Genomic DNA, 8,700 nt, shown 5'->3' with positions numbered 1-8,700 from the left:
ATATATATATATATATATATATATATATATATATATATATAAAAGATAAGATAAGATAACCTTTATTAGTCCCACACGTGGGAAATTTGTTTTGTCACAGCAGGAAGTGGACAGTGCAAAAGTTATGAAGGACACTTAGAATAAAATAAAATAAGAATAAATACAGTACACAACTGTACAGAATAGAATAAAAATAGAATACTATATACAGTAGAATAAAATAGAATAAAATATACAATAGGATAAAAATAGAATACAAATGCTATATACAACAGAGTGAAAAATACAACGGTGCCAGAAAGATTATTGCACATTTGTGTTATTGCACATTTGTGGATGTGTGTGTTTGATCAGTTAAAGTCTTTGTTGTGGAGTCTGACAGCAGTGGGGAGGAAAGACCTGCGAAATCTCTCCGTCCCACACCGTGGGTGCCGCAGTCTCCCACTGAAGGAGCTGCTCAGTGCTGTCACAGTCTCATGCATGGGGTGGGAGATGTTGTCCAACAGGGATGACAGCTTAGCCACCATTCTCCTGTCACTCACCACCTCCACTGGGTCCAGAGGGCATCCTAGAACAGAGCTGGCCCTCCGGATCAACCTGTTCAGTCTCTTCCTGTCCCCAGAAGAGATGCTGCCGCCCCAGCAGACCACACCATAAAAGATGGCTGAGGCCACCACAGAGTCATAGAAGGTCTTCAGGAGTGGGCCCTCCACTCCAAACGACCTGAGTCTCCGCAGCAGGTACAGTCTGCTCTGCCCTTTCCTGTAGAGGGCGTCTGAGTTATGAGTCCAGTCCAGTTTATTGTTCAGATGAACACCAAGGTACCTGTAGCTGTCCACAGTCTCAATGTCCATACCTTGGATGTTCAGTGGTTGCAGTGGAGGATGTTTGTGCCTGCGGAAGTCTACCATCAGCTCCTTGGTTTTACTGGCATTGATCTGGAGGTAGTTCAGCTGGCACCAGTCCACAAAGTCCTGAGTCAGTCCTCTGTACTCCTTGTCGTCCCCATCAGTGATGAGGCCGACTATAGCAGAGTCATCAGAGAACTTCTGCAGGAAGCACTGGGTGGAGTTGTGGGAGAAGTCTGCAGTGTAGATGGTGAAGAGGAACGGAGCCAGAACCGTTCCCTGTGGGGCCCCCGTACTGCAGACGACCCTGTCCGACACACAGCCCTGAGTCCTCACATACTGTGGTCGGTCGGTGAGGTAGTCCAAAATCCAGGTAGTGAGGTGATGGTCCACTCCAGAGTTCTCCAGCTTGTCCTTCAGAACCGAGGGAAGAATAGTGTTGAAGGCACTGGAGAAATCAAAGAACATGATTCTCACAGTGCTCCCAGCGGTCTCCAGGTGAGCGAGGGAGCGATGTAGGAGGTGAATGACGGCATCATCCGCTCCAATGCCAGGCTGGTAGGCAAACTGAAGTGGGTCCAGTGATGAGCTCACAAGGCGACGAAGCTGAGCCAGGACCAGCCGCTCCAGGGTCTTCATCAGGTGGGATGTCAGAGCCACCGGCCTGTAGCTGTTGAGGTCCTTGGGGCGTGAAGTCTTTGGCACTGGTACAACACAGGAGGTTTTCCAGAGCTGTGGGACTCTTCCCAGCCTCAGGCTCAGGTTGAAGAGGTGCTCCATCACCCCACACAGTTGGTCTGCGCAGGACCTGACGACCCTCGAGCTGATGCCATCTGGACCCGCTGCCTTCTTGCCATTAATCCTCCTCAGTTCCCTCCTAACCTGGGTGGTTGAGAGAGACAGGCTGGAGCCTTGTGTTGATTGTGTATTGGATGCTGTTGTTGGGGGTGGGGAGGAGTGAGCAGGGTGAATAGAGGAGGTGTGAAGTGTCTGAGGTGTCAGAGGTGGAACAGCAGCAGTGGGGGTGGGTGAGTCTGCAGCCGATGTTGGAGACTGCCTCATGGCTGAATCAAATCTGTTGAAGAAATGATTCAGTTCATTTGCCCACCTCACATCCCTCCCAGGCAGAGAGTTCTGATGTTTGTGGCCCGAGATGGTTCTGAGGCCTCTCCAGACTTCACCAACGTTATTTTGCTGAAGCTGGTTCTCCATCTTCAGCCTGTAGCTATCCTTCCCATTCCTTATCAGTCCCCTCAACTCTCTCTGCACCCTTTTCAACTCCTCTTTGTCTTTGGATTTGAAGGCCCTCCTCTTCTGCTTGAGGACAGCTTTAATTTCCGGGGTAATCCAAGGTTTGTTGTTGGAGAAACACCGTACAGTCCTGGTAGGTACGGTGTTATCCACACAGAAATTAATATAGTCAGTAATGCATGTGGTAAGGCTGTCGATGTCCTCTCCGTGGTCGTCACAGATCACCTCCCACACAGTTGACTCAAAACAGTCCTTAAGAGCTTCCTCGCTCTCCTCCGACCATCTCTGCACTGTGCGGGTGGCTGGTGGCTCCCTGCGCACTAAGGGCTCATACACAGGGACAAGGTGCACCAGGTTGTGATCAGATCTGCCCAGGGGAGGGAGAGGTGATGAACTGTATGCCTCTTCAGCATTGGCATACAGTAAGTCCAGTGTTTTATTGTCTCTGGTTAGGCAGGTCACATACTGGGTGAAGGTGGGCAGTGTGGAGTCCAGTGAGGCATGATTGAAGTCCCCTGATATTATGAGGAGGGCTCTCGGAGATTGTGTTTGCAGTCTGCTGACCACTGAGTGGAGAGTGTCACAGGCTGCATCCGCGTTGGCCGAGGGGGGGACATACGCTGTTATCGCGATAACATGCGAGAATTCCCGGGGCAGGTAGTACAGACGCATGCTAACGGCTAATATAATATATATGTATATATATATATATATATATATATATATATATATATATATTACAGGATATATTACAGCAGTGAGCTTGATCTCTGGGTCAAAGATTAAAGTTGCAGTTATTTATATTTCCTATCACCTTAAATCTTCACTCAAAGACAAGTACCTTTGACAGTGTATATATAGATGTATTATACATAAGAGACAAATATTGTTCGTCTGATATGTTGGCATTTGGCTCAATGCTTACATATATGTGTAAAAACAAAATGTACGAGCTGTGATAACTGTTGCTGATAGAATGAAGAGTAGACTGATATATTAAATATTCCTTTATTGGGTGAGAAAATCAGACCATGTCATAACTGCTTTAAGTCACACAGAATAGATATCAGAGCCTTAAACAGGCTGACTTCTGCTAAATGGGTCAAACTGGGCAGAAAGTCTACAAACACATAACATCCTTATAGAATATCATGTAACACTATAGATCAACTTACCTCAAAATATATAAAGCATATAAACAATTACAGCAATATGATGCAACAAACACAGCAGTGCTACTAATCCAAAATACTCAAAGCTTCATAAACTGAAACAAACATTTATTTTTAGCTCCATTCTGCTGCTGATACATACTTTAGGTTTCTGAATATTAAACTTGTTGCTGCCTTTCATAGTGTGTAACTTGAAGGCCCTGAGTACTTTCTCCCACACTGAAACACTGGAATGATAACATTATTTGAACATTACCTAATAAGACTGATTCAGGACAGACAATTAGTTATTTTAAACTTTTCTAGCAGTCCTTCACAAACAGGGAACAGTCTGTCTATTCTCTCCATCTGTCAGCTGCCGCTGGCTCTTCCTCCTCCTCTTCCTCACACACTGCTGAGTTTGTCCTGGTGGATCATCAGGGGTGCAAAGCCTCACAGATGATGTGCAGCAGTGGGTCCCTCAGTCTGTCCTCACTCTGGACACTTGCAGTTGTCACACATGGAAATCAAATGTGTGATAAGCTGCAGGATTCAAACACAAGTGTAACTTATAAATACATGTTCATACTTTTATTCCACAATCAGAGAGAAAGAAACAGAGAGAGAGTGCAGGACAGACAGACAGGTGACAGTCTCAGGTGTATACACTGCTACAAAACAGCACAAGAGAAGGAGGATTTAGTGTTTGTGTTATTACGAGTGCTAAACAAGAAGAGTTCCCAGATGGTACAGTGGACACATGTGTGACTCCTGTGATTAAAGCATCTTTCTTTCAGCTTAACAAGTAAACCGTCAGCTCGTTCAAACACATGTTAAAGTCCGTTTGGCTCGACACCACCGAACAGAGGCAGCAATATAACATAGCTAACATTAACAGTGCAGTGAATCCTGCTTGTGCCGTGATATTCAGGACTGCAAATCGAGCAGCATCACTGACTTTCAGCTTGTTGTGTTTGTGGATATATGACTGACTTTAATTATCCATAAAATCATCACATTCTCTGTAAGATTAAGGTCGACTATTGAACGGCGTATATTTGAAAGTAAAGACTTTAAAACCAAGTTAGTACAAACATCACTAATGTCACATAACTTTGCCAACATGTGGCCAACAGTAATGTTTTAATGTTCTTCATTATTCAACAGTCGCACATAAATAAGTGACATAATATTCAGTACTTACTTTTGCCAGTTCACTCTTCAGCCACTCCCTTCTGCCGTATTTTGCGGCAAAATTATCCACACCCACCGCTGCGCTATGAATTGTGGGATATATGGGACCACGAAGCATGCACCGGACCACGCTTGATATTTGGGGAAATCGACGGCGCATTTGGAGTATGCATTTGAAGTACACTTTGAATTGGGACAGCCGTCGTCGCGTGGCGGTGACGTATTCGCACTTGAAATGCGTACTTCAAGCGTGCATACCCTGAATTGGGACACAGCCTTGAAGCTCTCCAGAGGCCTGAACTAATCGTTTGATTCAGGTGTGTTGTCCCAGGGTGAGATCTAAAACCTGCAGGATCTCACCTTGAGGCCTGGAGTTGGACACCCCAACTCACTGTGTCTTCAGGGAGTCGCTAGCTTAGCTCAGGTTGTAGTTGACTCGCTAGCAGTATGGCCTCTTCACCTGTCCCTCCTACAACTTCCTGCTCTGTGTGTAAGAAGTTTATTACAAGTACAATGATACTTGTAATAAATGTCACCTGTTTACAGCTTTGGAGGCCAGACTCACTGAATTGGAGACCCGGCTCCACACCCTTGAAAATCCAGTAGCAAGCCAGGCCCCTGTACTCGGTGCAGGCAAAGGTAGCTTAGCCAACGTTAGCTCTCTCCCAGCTGATTGTCCGGAGCAGCTGGGAAAACAAGATGACTGGGTCAGGAGGAAGTCTAAACCAGAAGTCCCTGGAACAGCACTGACACGTTCACGTCTCGTCTCTTCAGCAGCTTAAAACCGAGTTCTTCCTTCCCACTTTGCCAAGTGCTGCTTATAGTAGGTCTTACCTTACAATAAGCACCTTAAAACAGGACCTTAATAAAATTTTATATAAATAAAATTTAATTGAACTGAATTTAATCAACCATAAAATACTTTTTTTTTTTAAGGGGTGAACTTTTAGACTATTTTTCTTGCACGTTTTATCTTTAGTTTACACATTTCTGCTTTGTGTAGGGTGTGGAGCAGGATCCACATGCATGCACAGTCAGGGTGAGGCTGTTGTGGAAAATGACTAAACTGCATAGCAACAGGGAGTTTCCTTTTGCAGAAAGAAGACATCTGATTGGAGCAGAGATGAAACATTTGCAAGACACAAACTGCGGCTCCTCCTCAACTTTTTAACCAATCACATTCATGTATTGTTTTTATTGTATTAAAAAACATTGGCACACTTTTGTCCATCCAGCCTGTGACAGTGCAGAGGGACGTTCATGGTGCTGTGAGATTTTAACCTTCAACCGTTTAAAACATTTTGAAAACGTATCTTTCGAGTTTGCTCATCTTCTCCCAGAAACGAACACGACAGTCCCCAATTTTAAAAATGGAAAGTTTTAAAATGGAAGTTATTAACAATATGTGGGAATAAAACTGGTACAGATAAACTTCTGCAGTGGCCAGATTTGTGCTGATTGTGCCTCTCTCTTGGCTTTGCCCCAGCTATGAGCAAAAAAATGAAAATAAAATATTCTCTTGTAAAATTATATTAATGAACTGTTGCTTAGTCCATTAAAATAATAATAAATAATAAAAGTAATGCATTGTTTATTTCTGTTTTTCTTACTAACAACAATCAGGAAAACATTACTGGGTTCAAAACTAAACTTAAAAACAAGACTTACACGTTACAACAAAATAGAAGAAAATATGCAAATAGCTCACAGTAAAACATACAGAGTGATTGGACAAAATGAATGCAGTAAAACAGCCTGTTCCCACTCAGCTGCTGCTACCACGCTAAGGATTTCAACAAAAAAACGATGCACACAGCCAGCATTGAAAAGCTGCTCATTAGCACTGCAGACACTCACCAGTTCAACTGTAACATTATTATCGGCTCACAGCTACAGCAGAAAAGCAGAGGGCTGAGATAAAAGCCCTGAACGCCACAGGCCTGAAAATCAGTCATTGCAGAAAAGCAGCTAATTTGGCCACATGAAAATCCACCTTTTTCCCCTCCTGTCAGCACCGCAGTGACCAGCAGCAGCTGCTATGGTCATGACATTTGTAGAAATCCGTGTGAAGCAGGGCTGGAATTACCGCTGCACATGTGTGACTTTGAGCACAGGAGGGTTACATACAAGTGCTGAAGGTAACCTCCAAGAGAGGAGGAGGAGGAGGAGAACTTGAAGAGCTGACAACTTGTTTCCACTGACAGAAACAGGATGCTAAGTGGACATACGGGGCAAAGAGTGTCCACCAGCTCATCAATATTTTAGTCACACTGTGGGGTTGTTCATTCACCTCGAGCACAGGAGCAGCAGTTTAAAACTGCTGCTGGATACTCAGTCAGAGGTTTATACAGATATTTAAAACAAGAACATAAAGAGACAAAAACTAATCATTAAAAACTTGTTCAGTTTGTGGTCTAAGCGTTGAGAGGCCTTATGACTGTCATAATAAACTTTATATAGAGAGCGAGTTTTCAAAATCCATATTTTTAAGACAGTGATAATCAACATTTAATAACAGTGATTTTTCTTTCAGGGTCTGAGAAACAGTGGGATACTTTTCATTAAAATTCACAGAGATGAGAAATTTGACCAAAATATATACTGCTTAAAAGAAATTAAAGAAAGCCATTTTGTGTAGCATCGGGTCAGTTACATAGCTGAGGGGGGTGTTAATTAGTTTCAGCTGCTTTGGTGTTAATGAAATTAGCAACATGTGTTCTAAAGGGAAAGAGACAAGCCCTAAAACAGGAATGGTGTTACAGGTGGAGGCCACTGACGTTTATTCCCTCATGATCTTTTCTGATTGTTTTTTCAGTGGTTTCCTGTCAATGTCACTACTGGTAGCATGAGGCAATACCTAGACCTTACAAAGGTTGCACAGATAATTCAACTCCTGCACGTGACATTGCCAGAAGGTTTGCTGTGTCTTCCAGCACAGTCCTGAGAGCACGGAGGAGATTCCAGGAAACTGGCAGCTACTTTAGCTGGACAGGATCATAGAAGGCCCTTAACCCTCCAGCAGGCCACAGTGGGAAAGTCTCTGACCAGACAATCAGAGGCAGACTTCATGAGGGTGGCCTGAGGGTCTGACATCCTGTATTGGGTTTGTGTTAACTGCCTGGCACTTGGAGTCTGATTGGCATTTACCATAGAATACCAGAATTGGCAGGTCCACAACTGGTGCCTCTGCTGGGTCTGGAGAACATTGTTGGGCACGACTGGTTTGGTGGTGGGTCAATGTCGGTCGGGGAAGTAAATCCATGGAGGGACTCTGCAGGCCTTCCAACAGCACCTTCACTGCCATCAGGTATCAGGATGAGATCCTTGGACCCACTGTTAGGTCCTATTATGTATTAAAAATCAAAATGGGCTCTTTCTGGAGAGTAAAATGCAACATCTCACCATAAATATGAATCAAGAAAAATGTCTCATTTAAATTATATAAGACAAAGCTGACTGTTTATCAGATTTATGTGTTCATATTTGACACTTCAGTTAATTTAATTTGCTATTATTGTTATTATTACAAAGCCTGTAAACATACATTCTTCTGGACCGTAAGAGTAGATGTGATATATTTTCAAGCTGACAAGCTGCTGTTCACACCTGCTCCCGTGCACTTCTCCCTCTAATATGATGACATATTAAATTACAGACACTCTCCCATGCTTAGTCTAAATGTGGCACAAAGCGGTCACCGTGTATTTCCATACGCCTGTGATGTTCACACGGCCTTCAGTGAGGCACTAGCTGAACTCTGTTATGTGTTAACTTGTAATCAAAGCAGACAAACCAGACACGTTCCCCCAAGGTGGCTGACTGTCACCAACTTTAGGAGTCATCTAGGCCAAGAAGCATCTAAATGTGAATAATTTAAGCATAAAGCACAGTGCCAATGAGTTAGACCCAGAAACCAATGCCTGCCAATATGTTTGTATTAAGGTATATACAAAAATAATTTAAATGTAGAACTCATGTGATAATTATTATTAATTATTAATCAATAATAATTGTCTCTGGGTTATTAATTGCATTTTTGTTTGACTTTTTCTTTAATTATAAGCTGTTTTTTTCTATCAGGTGATGCTCGATAAACTTATATTTAGTGCATAAAAAATAACAAGCATTAACCCGCCTAGCTCTGCAGTTCTCTAGTATGCAAAAGCACACTGGTATAAATAAAACGTTTTTGGAATGCAAAGTGACAACATTGAACAGGCATGACAAGAATGACATGATAACCTTTGAAAAGTATT

The sequence above is a fragment of the Pelmatolapia mariae genome, linkage group LG4 (assembly GCF_036321145.2).
Source record: "Pelmatolapia mariae isolate MD_Pm_ZW linkage group LG4, Pm_UMD_F_2, whole genome shotgun sequence".
NCBI classification, from domain to species: Eukaryota; Metazoa; Chordata; class Actinopteri; order Cichliformes; family Cichlidae; genus Pelmatolapia; species Pelmatolapia mariae.
The sequence above is the reverse complement of the archived record's forward strand: the minus strand, read 5'-3'. Positions refer to the sequence as shown.